The sequence below is a fragment of the Panthera uncia genome, chromosome A2 (assembly GCF_023721935.1).
Source record: "Panthera uncia isolate 11264 chromosome A2, Puncia_PCG_1.0, whole genome shotgun sequence".
NCBI lineage: Eukaryota > Metazoa > Chordata > Mammalia > Carnivora > Felidae > Panthera > Panthera uncia.
The window spans coordinates 130,864,251-130,878,870 of record NC_064816.1 but is presented as its reverse complement, the minus strand read 5'-3'; the positions used below and the strand labels follow the sequence as shown (position 1 = coordinate 130,878,870).

Here is a 14,620-nt window from a genome sequence, read left to right as displayed (position 1 = left end):
GTTGGCTGGCCTCAACTAGGGTATAAAGTGGTAGGGTGGGGCTGAGAAGGCAAAGGTCAGATGAAAGGGGACCTTGTTGGCCACAGCCTTAGGTGGATGGCCACCTTTCTGGTGCCTCTAGACCATCCTTTGTATAGAGGTAGTTGGTAGAGAGATTGGTCAGGGAAAATGACAGGAAGACTATAAGAGCAAAGAAGGTAGCCAGGGTGTACCACGAGAGGAGAAGCAGAAATCAGAAAGAATCTGGAAAGATCTGTCAGTGAGGGTTAGTGGTTGTGACATTAAAGTTTATTAGGCTCACAGATGTTAAAAAGTGACCATTTTGTTGTAATTGGTGGTATTGTCATTACAAAAGTGTGGAGTTTAGTGCTTTGTTACTGACTAATTTGGGGGTTGCAAGGAACAGAAACCAAATAGCTCCCAAGAATATATTGGCTCATGTAATTGAAAAGTTACAGGAGTAAGTCTAGCTTTTAGGAACGGCTAGCTAGACTCAAGGACTCAAATGATGTCGGTCAGCACTTAGTCTCACTCTCTCCATTTCTCAACTCTGATTTCTTCAGGTTAACTCTTCTCAGGCAAAAGACTGGCCCTGGTTTCTCTGAAAAGTACAGCGCTGGTAGAACTGGAGGATTAAGGTACCTTCTACAAGAATTACATTTATTAACCCTCTCAGTATTCTTAAAGATCACTCAGTTTTATAAAGAGAAATATGTGAAGGAAAAAAACCCCATGAAATGATAAAAATTTCAGCTCTACATAGCGATCGGAATGACCAAAGTCCAAACAATGAGAACACTAAATGCTGGTGAAGATGTGAAGCAACAGCGGGAGCTGTCTTTCCCTGCTGGTGAGAATGCAAAATGGTGCAGCCAATTGGGAAGACAGTTTGGAGGTTTCTTATAAAAGTAAACATACTCTTACCATACAATCCAGCAATCCATTTCTTGGTAGTTAGCCAAAAGGGTTGAAAACTTATGTCCACGCAAAAACATGCACAGGGATTTATAGGAGCTTTATTCATAACTGCCAAAACATGGACACAACCAAGACGTCCTTCAGTAGTGAATGGATAGGCTGTGGTACATGCAGACAATGGCGTATTATTTAGTGCTAAAAAGAAATCAGCTACCAAGCTATGAGAAGATGTGGAGAAACCTTAAATGCATCTTACTAAGTGAACAGAGCTAATGTGAAAAGGCTACATGCTGCACAATTCGAAGTATATGACGTTATGGAAAAGGCAACAGAGTCAAAAGACCAGTGATGTGGCAGGAGTGAGGAGGGGAAGAGGGATGATTAGGTGGAGCCCAGAGGACTTTTGGAGCAGCAAAACTGCTCTGTATGACCCTATAATGATGGATGTATGTTATACAATTGTCCAAACCCATAGAATGTACAAGACCAAGAGAACTCTGAGGTAAACTATGGACTTTGGGTGATGATGTGTCGGTGTAGGTTCATCAGTTGTAACAGATGTACCACTCTGGTGGGGGGAAGGTGTTGGTAATGGGAGAGGCTATGCATGTGTAGGGGCAGAGGTGGGTGGGAAATCTCTGTACCATCCTCTCAATTTTGCTGCGAATCTTTAAAGAGTGCTTTAAAAAATAGTCTTTAAAAAGTTTTTAGCAGTAGTTCTTAGCTTGCTAATTCAAGGATGTGACCTGAGCTTAAAACTTGAAGTAGCAGGAAGTAGGAACATCAGTCTTAGTAATGAAGCCTCCTTTAACCAATGCTGCAGCCTAGACTTAGCCTGGGTAATTTATAAGTGGTATATAATTTATCCTCTCTTACTGAGTGTGTAGGAACTGAACACTGGTCATTGTGTCAGTCAACATGCTATGCACTGTACATTAAGTATCTCCTTAAGCTTTTCAACAAGGCTATGACCTAGGTATTATAATCTCTATTTTACACATGAGAGACTGAGGCTTAGGGTGTTTAGCAACTTCGCAGAGGCCATCGAGCTAGGAAATTCTACCGCCAAAATTCAAATCCAGGCAGTTGGAAACCAGAGTGTCCATTCGGGACTGAATTAGGTGGCTTCGCATCTCTAGAATCTCCAATTTCTTTCCAGAAGCAAGACCAGACCCTTTAGCCTTAAGCAAGGTGAGCCTTGTGAGTTGGTGTACCTGTGTTTCAGTTTCATGTGGACAAGACACACTGATAACTTACTGTGCTGACCTTGGGGCTGAGAGGGAAGGTGGCTCTTGCAGCTACTTTTTGACGCCACTTTAGCTGCCCCTCTGTGGGGAGGCTTGTTGGTTAGAGCGTCCATCCACGCATGACAGCTGGCCTGCTTAGGTTCGCTGTTCCACCTAAAGAAGTAAGGACGGTAAGCCGTTTTTCCTTTTATTGATGCTGGCAATTATCTGAGGAGAGTAGGAAAATTGGAACGCTGTTACATAACTTGAGGCATTTCCAAGAGGCACCTCTAAATAAACAAAGCCTCAACCTTTTTTGCTTGTGTAGCTTTTGAAGGGCCAGAATTATTTTATTTTGAGGACATAAGTAAACCCAACCTAGCACCTTCCCTGTGGACCAAGGAATTAGTCTGTGTATTTGTGCTCAAAATAAAATAGAACAGGTTATGGCAACTCATCACTTGCTGAAAGCAGTAGAGTCGAATGGTCTGAGTGAGATTTCTCCAGATGTCAAGATATTTATGATCAACACTTGAAAAAGTAATGTTTGTTCATTTTTAAATGTTAATTTTATAGTTCTTTTATAAATTGACATAAATACTCTACCTCAGACTAGGTACTTACCTTGAATTCTAAGCAACCAATTCAACCAATTTTAAATTGTCTTTCATAAGGAAGAGAAGAGAAATCAGTTTGTTTAGATCTGTGCTTTGTATCATTTCCTAACTGGAGTGAATTATAAAAGAATCTTAAGGAGGAAGATAAAAAGGAAATTAGCATAATTTCCTGGTTCAGAATCAGACTGCCTTCTCATTTTTTTTTTTTAAAGGTACCGTATTGTTTATTCTAAGCTTATATCACACACCCCTAGCCAAATATATTTAGGAAAATAAATTCCAAAGTCAGTCCGTTTGGTTGGGCCATCATTAAGATGTTATTTGTATTTTTTTTTTTTTTTTTGGACAGGGTATAGTTTAAATGAGAATAAATTGTGTCTAAAGATATTACTGATTAACTTTTTTCCTTCTAGCTGGAAATTCTTAATTGGAGTGCTCGATTTCAAAGCAGCAAAGCTGGTCTATTCAGTACTGACACTACTGATGTACATTTAAATTCATAAAGAATTGATTGTTTTTTGTATGCAAGGTCAGTGCTCATGATAAGCATAAGTATGGCCCAGTCTCCTTGTAGTTGACTTCCTGGCTTTGGAGGGGAGAGGGAAGGAGGAGAGTTTGAAGCAAATAACTCAGTTGTGGTGATGCAGAAATGTTTGGGTAGGAGCCACACACATTGTGCAGTGGGGGCACAAAGAGGGGGGTTCGGCACTGGGGGGTGGTCAGAAAAGGCTTCACGTAGAAAGACACACTAGAAACTGGCTCTCATAGGAAGAATACAACTTACCAGCTATATGCACAGAGACCTGCAACAGCACAGCGAAGTCAGGGCCTTGTAAATAGTTTTGTAGTTGAAACTTGTTTTAAAAATTAACCCAGGATTTGTTTTAATCACATATGGTAAGACACAAACATGGAAATGACTGTCATAGGGGGAGAAATTTTTATACTCTGGTCCCTAGAAGTAGGCCCAGCATTGCCAGACAGGGCCACATGGGGAAGCACCGGGATCAGTCTGGAGGCAGAAGGAGTGAGGGAAAGCATGGACAAGAAGTCTTCATTGTGGTTTCCATGGGAAGGAATGGGTAAGGCAAGGTAAGCAGACTTATGAATACTTTCAGGAGGCTCCAGGGTGGAGAGACTGCCCCTCTTTGTTGAGTACCTGGGGCTGTACCTGGCTGGGGGGTGATGGTTAGGGCAGGGGAGAGTGGCTGCATGTGTGAGAGTCTGCTAAAGGAGGCAGACAGAGGGGCCATGGGCCCTGCATTGGTTGGTTTGCATCTAGAGGTCACAGTCACAGGAGAGTCATGGGCTGTCTTTAACAACTGGCTAGCTCTGGGAGGAATCTCTCTCCCTAGATGCCAGAATATGAAGAATACAGAAAATAAGAAAATGCAGTTATTAGAAATCTTAGGAGGTAAAGAGGAGGAGGGTGGGTGCTGGTATGTAAAAAAGGAGAGTAGAGGGTTGCCTGGTTGGCTTAGTCAGTTAAGCATCTGACTCTTGGTTTTGGATCAGGTCCTGAACTCGCAATTCGTGGGACTGAGTCCTGCATTGGGCTCTGCATTGGTGGTGCGGAGCCTGTTTGGGAGTCTCTCCCTCTCTCTCTGTCCCTCCTCTGCTTGCTTTCTCTCTCTCTCTCTCTCTCTCTCTCTCTCTCTTTCTCTTTCCTTCTCAAAATAAATAAACATTGAAAAAATAAGAGTAGAGATAGAATAAGAGGTCAGATCATGGAGGACCTTCATGAAAGTTTGGGCCTTATTGTTAAGTAATAAGAACTCTGGACAGATTTTGATCAGTTCCTACACCTGCATTTTGGAGTAACCCTTCTTAGGAGCAAAGAGTAAGATTGATTGGAGAGACAGAGGTGTGGAGACCAAGCAGGAGATTGTTGCAAGTGTTAGTATGAAGGTGACAAGGGGCCAGAGGAAGGCAGTGATGGCTGGGATAGTTGGGAGGGGACACATATGAGGAATTCTTGCAAGGCAGCAATGATGAGCCTGGACTGATTGGCTGTGGGTACGAGAGTAGTGAAAGTGGTTTCTCTGTTGACACTCAGGTGAGTTTGTAGTGTGGTGGTACCACAGCCCAGACAGGGAATATGTAAGGTAAAGGTGTCCAGGGGAGAAGATGAAGAGTTCAGTTTGGTACTTGATGAATTTTCTGGCCTTACTGGAACACCCAGGGTAACCTATTTGGCAGGCAGTTGGATGTAAGGTTCTGGAAGAGGTAGTTTTGGTCAGGGAGGATCATTTGTAGTGCTTGGAGATAAAAGGAAGTAGTAAGGGAAGGTGAGGTATAGATGGGATTAACAACCTTAGAGGGGCAAAGAAACAGTTTCCTTTGAGAAAGGTAAAAATGGAGAACTTTGAGATTACTGGGAAGAGATCACAATACGAAGAGGAAAGCAAAGGTGAATGTCACAAGGCGGAGAACGGTGAGTTAGGATCCTAGAGAAGGTTTGGCATGTCCACCATGAAACCAGGGCCTCCTTCTTACCACTGTGATTCACTGAACCCATAGTGATCTTGGCTCCTTGGACCTAGGTGAGCTTGGAGGCTTGAAATGTGTACTGGCTTCAGAGTGAGCTATTAATGTGCTTTAGCATTGCTCAGCATTCCGAGAGAGCACAGATGGCAGATGCTGAATGGACCCAAGCTTACTGTGTAGAGAAGTAACTGAAGAAGCATCTGAAGAAACATGAGCTTTCCACTGGATTGAGAGAAACAGTGCTTGGGGAGTGGAAGATGAACTAGGGGAGAATGCGGTCTCTTTGGAGTCGTGATAAAGTCCGAGGACATGAGGATGTTGAGGGAGCGTTCTGGTAATGGCTGTTCGAACCAAGGATATTAAGAAATTGTGAGCTCTTTTCTTTCTTTCTTTCTTGCTTTTTTTTTTTTTTTTAAAGCTTATTTATTTTTGTAGAGAGAGAGACAGGGGGAGGGGCAGAAAGAGAGGGAAAGAGACAATCCCAAACAGGCTCCTTACTGTCAGTGGAGACCCTGATGTGGGGCTCAGACTCACGAACTGTGAGATCATGACCTGAGCTGAAGTTGGACGCTTAACTGACTGAGCCACCCAGAGCCCCAAGAAATGGTGAGTTCTGATCCCATTGCTTATCCACATGATTCAGGTGCTCTGGGATACTGGCAATGTTCTGATTGAATACAGGGGACTAAAGTCTTAAATAAGCCACTTTTATGTTTTCTCTTTTTCTAAGTGTTTGAATTAAAAGTGAAAGTGTAATAACCAATAAATATTTCATCCATGGCTAGAATTATATCTTACCAAAAAACCCAAAAAACTTACATGTGGAAACATCATTAGCCTTTTTCTAACCAGTAGGATTCTTTGACCATTTAGTAATCCAGACTCTTTATCCCCAAAGAGTAGTTCAAATGTAAGTTCTTATTACTACTTTGTGAAACAAAAACATTTTTCAATTAATTCAGACTGAGAAGTGTTTATTTCTTGTGAGGAACAGGCAGCCTTCTAGGCCATAAAGCCAAAGAAGAGTGGTGTTTGTTCTATGACAAGCTTTTGTGATGAAGGAAGAACAGTCCAATGCTTTGCAAAACTCTTAGCTGTTTAGTGGCTCTAATGCCTTCCTGGGTCTCTTCTCCCTCCAAATAATGTATCAGCTCTGAGGACAGTATTTCTTCCAGTGGCTGTATGTTTGATTTCTAATTCTTTGCTCTTATTTCCAAATCTAGTTCTTGACAAAGAGAGGAGAGGAATAGGAATACTTTATGCATAGTGTGTTCCAGTATGTTTTTGGGCCTTCCACTCAGATAGGGGCTGATGGGCTTATGAATCCTAGGGTAGATTGTTAGTCTGTCATGGTGCTGATGAATTTCCTGACCTTAGAAGATACCCATGGAGCACTTGCTCTTGACCTCCTAGCGTGATTTTGTGACTCAACATAAGCATGGCAAAAATACTATAACCTAGATCACCTTTACAGGTGCATTTATTTGATTATCTTCCTTGAAAGAAAAATAATTTGGTTGCATGTTGTGTACATCATATGTGTTGTGTGTGAAATCTTTTAAAGTCATTTTAACATAGGGAAATAATAAAATTAGGACTGTTCATACTAAATCAGCTTCAAAAAGTATTATTTTGGAAATGGGCTATTAAGATTTTTTCTTACAAAGGTTGATTTTGCTTTTGTCATTTTGGTGGACTCTGTTGATACTGTTATTTATATGTGATAGAGTAGAAATTGTTTCTGTGGATGACAGGCTTAATCTCAAGTACATGTTATCCTTTACTTTTCAAACACAGCTGCAAGTGCCTTGTACCAATATTTAAAAATAGACTTCGCAGGCAAAACAGTCTGTACGTTCACGGGCAAGTACAATATGATTTTAGAGTGATCTGCTAAATGCATGGCTGTACTAAATCCACTCAGACATTATCATGATGCCTCATATGTATCTGACAGCTTCTCTTTTATGAATATTGGTGTGTAGTAAGGTCACTTGGTTTGAGCATGAAGCTCTTGTAACCAGGTCTGTGGTTGTGATTCCTATTTGGAACATTTATTGTAGCATAGAGGAAGTTAAATTATACCCGAGGCCTTTCCTTCTGGCCAGCCAGATGGGGGGAGACAGGCACTCCCAGGAATGGGTAAAAGAGTGTGTGTGGATGCCCCATTCCTAGTCCAGTTGCTTGTAGGGATGTATGTCTTCTGGGAAGTTTAATGGCATCGTCATCTTGTATACAAAGCACAGACATTCGGATGAAAGGTCATGATTGCCTTTAGTGTGAATGGTAATGTTGTCTACTCTGGCTGAGGGACTGTGACCACAGGCTTTAGTTCTGTCTGATCAACGTTTCTGTGTAACTGATCAGTGTTTTAAGAACTGACATGTTTTGGCAGAGAGTGATGACCTCAGTCCCATCCTAACTGTTATTTTTACTATCCTTGTGTTCTCCATGAATATTAATGGGAGACTGAAGATATTAAAGGACAGAAACAGATGCCTTCAGTAGCTGTTCCAGGATAGAGGGGGTGGGAATGGCAGGGTCCCAATCTCCTTCCTGCAGCAAGTTCCAGTGAGCCCTGTAATGTGCCACCTACACAGATGAGTGGTGTCATCTGCTCTGAGGCCACAGAGGCTTTCAGACTCATGCTCCACTTTCAGTGAGAAAGTGGGTGGCATAGCTTAGAGAAGAGAAAATGGATTCTTACGAGAAGAGACTTTAAACATATCGTTCATATCTACTCTTTTCAGAAATTGATCATAGCCAGTCATAAATTGTGTTGGAGACTCAGGAAATGATTGCCATTCATCTTGGTCTAAACTCCTTTGGAAGAGATGCCACAGTTCACTGTTTCATAATGTGTCGCATATATTTACACTATTCTATAATTTATTCTCTGTTAGAGACTATTTAAGGTATACTACCCCTTCCCTTTCGGCTCACAAATGCCCTGTGGAATAGGACTAGGGAAGCTGGTTGCTGGAGAAAAATGGCTCTTGCATAGACATAACTTGAGCTCTCATTGAATAAATGGTGTAATGTAAACAGAAAAGGTCTAGCAGAAACATAAATAGTTGAGCATTTTCACCAATGTGATTTGAGATGGTTAGGCCTGTGATGGATGATTGTATGTTAATACCAACCAACCTATGCATTACAGTTGATGGTTTATAAAGCATTTCACAGCTGTTTTTGTGTCAAGTGCACTGAAGACAACGTTGCGTGATCTAAAATGGATTCTCACCCCATTCCTGCAAATGACACTTGTCCTGCTGAGATCTGTTCCTTGAACAAGATCATGTCTTCCCCTCACCTTTGCATAGGTCCCTGGTCCTCTGACTTAAGAGTAGCTAGAGGTGTCTGACCTACAGTTTGTGCATCTGCCACCTGTCCGATGGGCTCACGTTTATTGCAGGCGTATGAGGAAGTCTGCCTCCCGGGACTCTGCTTCCTCCCAGGGCTGCCCCAAGATCTATGTGGTGGTCCTTTTCTGGCAACTGCAGTGGATTTCTGGTTTGCTGTGGGAAGTAGCAGTAGGTATACATTCTTGCAAGGACTGGGGAACGTTTAATGGTGGTAAAATTACTGGCAGGGTTTGAATAGACTGCTTTCAAACCCTTGACATTCCTTTTCCCGTGATTGTTGTTGATATGGAATGAGTCATCTTCAGCTGGTAGATGGTGAGAATATTAAGAGCTTTCTGTTTAAGTTTTCCAGATGCTCAGCAGTTCTTGCGTTTGGTGAGTTACTCCACGGTGACCAAGTCTGGTTCCGTTGGGAGTTGGGGAGGTGGCTCAACGCTAAGAGCTCTCTCTCCTGTATTCTCTCCCTATGTCCTGGGGAATTGTATTTATAACCAAGCCAACTAATGTTTCTTAGGTTATGAAAAGGACTGTGTTTAAAATTTTTAATCACAACCTCTGCCACAGACATTATGTGTTATATTCTCCCCAGCAGACAAGACACTGCCTTTATTTCGTTGTTTTTCACTTTAAAAATTTTTGGATGGGGTTGGTTATGTTAACAGTGTTCCCACACCCACCCACTGCTGTTTCCACATTTCATTTCTCTAGGCACAAAAAAAATAGGCCTTTCCGGAATTATCATATTGGCAAACTACATTATTCCCGAAATAATTAAAACATTTCAAGGAAGTTACCTTGCATCCCCCTGAGGTTGGCTGGTTTGTTTGGATAATTCTTTATGGGTTCATTTTAAGCAAGATGTTTCATGCTGTTTTTTTTTTTTTTCCCCTTGTTATGAGTCAAAAGTCCTAGATGATTAAAGCCTAATAAGAAAATGCTTCTGTGCAGTCATGATGATGTGAATAATACAAAAGTGGGGGGAATACCTGTTTGGGAATTCTCAGAAACAGGAATGTGATCCAGTATACATGAAGTGAGGTTGGGGGGGAATTCTCAGAAACAGGAATGTGATCCAGTATACATGAAGTGAGGTTGGGGGGGGGGGCAGTGGCGGGTAACTGCAGAATTCCTGCTGGTGTCCTTGGTACAGCAATATTCAGTCCCCATGAGTGGTTAGTTGCTTCTCTTGACAATATCAGACTACAGAAGCCTTATTTTTTCAAACACTTATTTTCAATGGTCAAATAAAATTATACTCTTTTTAATCATTGGGAGCATATTTTCTTACGGGTGTTCTAAGTCATCTCTTTACCAGATGACTATTTTGCTAGTTCCCCAGAATATCACAAACTTTGATACGTTTTCTGGTGGGATTACTTACTTTGTTGGAAAATTTTGCCAATTTATTCATTATCTAGAAGCTTTAGAAAACGTAAAGAATATGAGTTGGAACTTCAGCAAATGAATGGCTTGTGCAGATTTGTTTACTTTAAGGCTGTGTGGTGGTATCTAAATTTACCCTGAAAGTTGAAAAACACATCCATTAATAAGGGCAGAGCTTATAAAGTTAATGGCATAACAGTATCTCCATTCTCTAAATGTGGTGCTTCAGAACACATCATTTGACTTACATTAGAACTGATTTTTTTATGTTAAAGGGTGATGCTGAAATAGGATTCCATGTATTTTGTTCTGTCTTTGCTTTCTGCTCTGTAATCCTTTAAAACACATCTCTTAAAAGAATTCATTATTATTTTCTCTGCCAGCAGAGTGTTGTATTTATGTGTGTTTCTGTACATGTTGGATGATGATTTCATTTCCATCCATAGCGTGTTGATTCTGTTTTACTTCATATACTGTATTTCATGAGTGCACCCTCAGTGCTTGACCTTCCACATCCATGAAGGGGGCTCTAGCATAATGCACAATTAGGGGCACAGGGCTTTTTCCTTAAGGGGTGTGATGCAGTAGAAGAGACAGAAGAATTGTAAATGCGTGCCTGCATGCCTGAAGACAATCCCCCAGCTCTAAAATGGAAACTTCAGCACTTGACATCTGACTCACAACTTCCCATTTCTCCAGTGAGATAGCCTAAATGATGTAAAAACAGACAAAAACAAGAGAGAACTAGTGGTCATCATTAAAATGATAGCTATTAATTATTATATGTTTACTCTTGTTCGGGTACCCAGCTAAGTGCCTTACGTGCATTATTTCATTAATCCTTCAAAATAACAAAACCAGAACCCCGGATTGGGTCCTCTGTTATCCTCTCGTTACTGGTAAAGACCGAGGGGAGTAAAATAAACAGCCCAAGGTTACATAGAAGTAGCAGAGTCTATCAAACCCATTTTGTGTGATCTCTGAGCCCACTTTCTCCACTGCTGCACTACCCATGTCCTAAAGGAATACCTGCTATATGCAATGATCATATGACCAGACTGAGGCACAAATGAACGTTGACTCACTTCCTGGACCCTGTGATGCTCTTCGGGAGGCGGACCTGTAACTTGGTAAGAGCCGGCCAGCTGGTACCTACCTGGATCTGGAGAGGCGAGGGCAGACTATGCGATAGGTTAGGGAGTTGCCACCAGAAATCTCTTCCACAAGTGTGAAGGAGAAGCACTAGAAAGCGGCATTGCCAGGAAAGCTGTCTTGGACATCAGTGCCACCCCCTGATACTCTGCCAGCACAGACGTTGGCACAGACATGCTCTCGTCCCTCCTGGGCAGGGGCAGCCAGAGAGACTCCTTGTCCTTGACACACAAGGCCTCCGGGAGGAGCCCAACAGAGGAACCTGTTTCACAGGGCTGTGGCTCTGACTTCTCCTCTCCCCTCTGAGCTGAGAGGAGCACTGCCATGTAAGTTAGCACTAGTCTGCCCACTGCCCTCTATTAGAGGAGCATTTTAATGGCAACCAGCTGGAGACTAAAGGTGCTCAGAGATTCTACCTGCCCTGCTTACAGATAAACACCAGATCTGGGTTAACTCCTACTGGTCCAAAGATGGAGTAAAAAGAAAAAACCTAAGGCTTATGAAAGATTTTGTAGCAAAGAAGAGGGAAGATAACCTAACATTTAAAATGCAAAGAAACGACCTACATTTGACAAAATTATTATGAGAAGCAAGTAAATTTTAGAAAGTAATTTTTAGACACCATCTGCTTTGCGTCTTAAAATTCAAGGAAACATAGACTTTGGAGTGAGACTGAATGGTGGATGAGCCAGACTGTGATGGAGAGTGAACTGGCTGCAGAGTTGGGGAACAGAGAGCGTAGCTGTCGGAGGCAGATCGCTGGAGTGGGTACTGCCTCCAGAGCTCCTGGCTCTACAACGTGTCTCAGGCCCTTTCAGGTTTCTCCTCTGTAAAGTGAGGATGACAGTACTGACAGTGGTTAGAATCTAAAATGCACTAGGAGAATTGAAGCATGTTTTAGCACTAATAGTGAAAAATCAACATTATAAAAAATGAAATCCATAACAAATTTAAGAAGTTCTCCCAGAACCCAGAGGAAAGGATTAAAGTGATAAAGTAGAAACAAAGATACGTATGTTTAGAAGGTGGCGAATGGAGATCCACCAGGAGAAAAATGGATGTTCCTGAAAAACACCAGAACAAATCGATTGGTTGCTGCAAGTGAGATGTAGCAGAATCTTTATGTTAAAAAATCTGTAGGGCAGGAAAATACCAGCCAACACTGGGAATAATCTTAAATGTTACTTACTAATTTTAAAGTTCGAAAAGGAATTAATTGGGCAGAAAAGCGGAAGGTTTACCTAAAAAGGGAGAAAAATCTATCTGGCCTTGGACTTGCTCCTGTGCACTCTTGAATGCAGGAGGCAAAGAAACAATATCTAGTGTTGAGAGTTATCACCTAAGAATGTTTTCACCCAGACCAGGTGGTGGTTGTGGAAGAAGGAAATAGAAATCATACTCAGATTGACAGAGAAACACAACATTCTCATCCAAAAGCTGCTTTGAAAAATAAATACCCTGAAGATTTACCTAGTTTGAAATAAGCATTAAGATATTAAGCATGGAAATAATGGTATAACAGTGTAAAGAGAAGCAAGAAGTTGGTTCTTCTTCTCCTTGGTGGGGGCATTGAAGTACTTAGGGGAATCTTCATAGAGTCATCATTGAATGTTGGACGAAAACTGTTTGCAGAGTTACTTGTGGTTCTGATGAGCAGCCTCGATTGAGAACTGCTTTAACAGTTTTAATCAAGATAAAATATGTACAGAGATAATTAGGAAAGTGGGGATATTGCCAAAATTTTCTTGTTCTCAGATTTATGCTAATTGATTTTAAAATAGAAAACTTTTGGAAGATACAACAGCAAGATTATTTTCCAATGGCAAGTCTTAGTTTTATGAAAAAGGCCTCTTTCTTCAAATGTTTGTCTAATTTGTACATGATACCAATCAAAATTATAATTGCTTTTTTTGAGACTTATTTTATCAACTTCTAAATTTCATCTAGAAGAATAAGCTGGTAGTATAACAAAGGAATTTTTAGAAACTGATATTGTGAAAGAGGCTTGTCCTACTGGTTGGTAGGATTTAATAGTACAAATTAAACATTTATACTGGCAAATTCTGAATAGGAAGATAAAGGAAACAGTGGAAGGTTCAAAAACAGAGCCAGTATTGTAGAGATAATACAGTTCATAATGATAAAAAGGACAGTTTATCACAAAGACATAAATGTTTAGGTGACGAGTAATAGAGCCTCAAAATACATGAAGCAAAAATTGGTAAATTTAAAGGGAAAATAGGCAATTTCATAATTACAGATTTTAATACCTATTTTGGTAGTTGATAGAACAACAAGTAGTTATTCGGGGAAAAACAGTAAAAACATAGAAAATATGAATAACACACTCTACCAACCATCTTGATTAATTGACATTTGTAGAATGTATTCAGTAACCTCAACAGAGTTAAATGAGAAACCAGTAAGGATAAGGCATTAAAAAAAGACATCCAAATATCTGGAAACTTCTGAGAAAAACACCTCTATAATTCATGTGTCAAAGATAAAATCACAGTAAAATTAGAAAATAATTTGAACGGAATGACAGCAAAAATGCATCAAAATATTTGAGATACACCTCAAACAGTACTTAGGGAAAAACTTATTGCTTTAAATGCTTACATTTATTTTTATTATTTTTTTTGAAAGTTCATTTATTTATTTCGAGAGAGATTGCAAGCAGGGGTGGGGCAGAGAGAGAGGGAGAGAGAATCCTAAGCAGACTCCGCGCTGTCAGCATGGAGCCAGATGTGGGGTTTGAACTCACGAACCAAGGTCGTTACCTGAGCCGAAACCAAGAGTCAATGCTTAACTGACTGAGCCACCCCGATGCCCCTAAATGCTTGCATTTAAAAGGAGAAAGATCTGGGGCACCTGGGTGGCTCAGTTGGTTGAGTGTCTGACTTCAGCTCAGGTCATGATCACACTGCTCATGGGTTCGAGCCCCACGTTGGCCTCTATGCTGACAGCTTGGAGTCTGGAGCCTGCTTCAGTTTCTGTCTCCCTCTTTCTCTGCCCCTCGCCCACTCATGCTCTGTCTGTCTGTCTCTCTCTCAAAAATAAATAAACATTAAAAAATTAAAATAAAAATAAAAGGAGGAAGATCTAAAAATGACCTAAGGTTCTGTTTTAAGAAACTATAAAGAGGGGGGAATAAAGTAAACCCAAAGTAAGTAGAAGGAAAAAAAAAATTGTTAAAGAGCAGCAATCAGTGAAATACAAAATAGATAGTAGAGAATATTAATGAAGCCCAAATCTGGATAATTAAATAAATTATCAAAATTGACATATTTCTGGGGTGCCTGGCTGGCTCAGTTGGTAGAGCATGGTCTTGATCTCAAGATTGTCAGTACAGGACCCACATTGGGCATAGAACTTACTTAAAAGGAAGGAAGGAAGGAAAGAAGGAAGGAAAAGAGAAAGAAAAAGAAAGAAAGAAAGAAAGAAAGAAAGAAAGAAAGAAAGAAAGAAA

General features: G+C 40.8%; 1 protein-coding gene across 5 annotated transcripts in view; it reads left to right on the top strand.

Annotated features, from left to right (window-relative positions):
* The window catches only part of CTTNBP2 (cortactin binding protein 2), a 147,615-nt gene that overhangs the window by 38,727 nt on the left and 94,268 nt on the right, over positions 1 to 14,620 (top strand). The window contains exon 2 of one of the 5 annotated variants that reach the window (XM_049641723.1): positions 564 to 638. The exons of 3 other annotated variants lie outside the window; for them this stretch is intronic. The gene's annotated coding sequence lies outside the window, so the exon portion shown is untranslated. Of the gene's footprint in view, positions 1 to 558; positions 639 to 14,620 lie in introns of those variants that run through there. One more of the 5 variants, XM_049641724.1, reaches the window with a different exon arrangement.